Source organism: Pteropus medius, unplaced genomic scaffold, assembly GCF_902729225.1.
Source record: "Pteropus medius unplaced genomic scaffold, Ma_sr-lr_union100, whole genome shotgun sequence".
NCBI classification, from domain to species: domain Eukaryota; kingdom Metazoa; phylum Chordata; class Mammalia; order Chiroptera; family Pteropodidae; genus Pteropus; species Pteropus medius.
The window spans coordinates 10,400,629-10,401,752 of NW_024349225.1; the positions used below are offsets into that span (position 1 = coordinate 10,400,629).

At 43.8% G+C, this 1,124-nt stretch overlaps 1 pseudogene; it reads right to left on the bottom strand.

Moving 5' to 3' along the window:
- Positions 1 to 283: 283 nt before the first annotated feature.
- LOC120617754 (histone H2A.Z-like) lies at positions 284 to 666 on the bottom strand (annotated as a pseudogene).
- Positions 667 to 1,124: the final 458 nt, after the last annotated feature.

A 1,124-nucleotide genomic window follows, 5' to 3' on the forward strand; every position in this document is an offset into this window, starting at 1 on the left:
GCATCACAATTAAAATCCAAACAGTTTTTTTAAAAGTCAATTCAACCAAAACCCACTACTTTAGAAGCCATAGCTTCTTTGAAGCCACAGTAACACTTAAATACCGCTAAAACTCAAATGCAGAAATCTCGTTGGTTGCTAATTAACCTTCCAATATGCTCAAATTGAAGTACAAAAAGGCAAAATTGTATTTTTCACAGAGATACGGTCTACTGAAATCACCAACACTGGACAGCTGTTGGAGTATTTGGAGTCTTGAGATGAAAAGAAATCCAGGCAAACTTTAGACAGTCTTATGTTGTCCTTTCTTCCCAATCGTTTGCGAACAAGCAGAGGGACACCACTACCAGCAATTGTAGCCCTGATGAAAGAATCCAAATCTTCATCTCCATGAATAGCAAGTTGCAAATGATGAGGTGTAATAGGCTTAAACTTTAAGTCTTGTGATGCATTTCCTGCCAATCCGAGGACTTCTGCGGGGAGATACTCCAGGATGGCTGCACTGTACATAGCCACAGTCTCACTCATGCGTCCTTGGCCGATCGTGCTAGATATCGGGTGTCGATGAATACAGCCCACCGGAAACTGCAAGCCGGCTCTCTGCGAGCACGAAATAGCTTTTGTCTTGGCCCTTCCCGAGTCCTTCCCAGCCTTACCGGCAGCCATTTCAAATTCTGCTGAAGCCCAAACAAACAAGGCCGAGAAAGGACTAGTCAGACACCCAGCCAGATCACACCACCTACGCCTTAATAGCTTTCTATCCACAAACACAAGGGTGATTGTGTGTGTGCATAACAACACACTGTGGCAGGTTGGGCATCCTGCCATTGTATTTGTCCGTTATAACCAGAGACCTTTCTAAGCATCTAATCATCAGGGTTTATCATTATGCTGCCATCCGTGTGCTAGGAGTTACACACCACACAGCTGAAAGGAAATTCCTTCTCAAATGGTATCCTTTGTAGTAGATGTAGCTTGAAAATAGTAGTCAAAGATACTGGCACGTTACTAGAGTTCAATTTAGTCATTAGCAGTTCATCCAGTCCATCAACATATCATGTGACCAGAATGTCTCCCAGGCTCCATGGAACCTCTTCAGGTTCCAAAAGCAAGGGTGGTCTCAG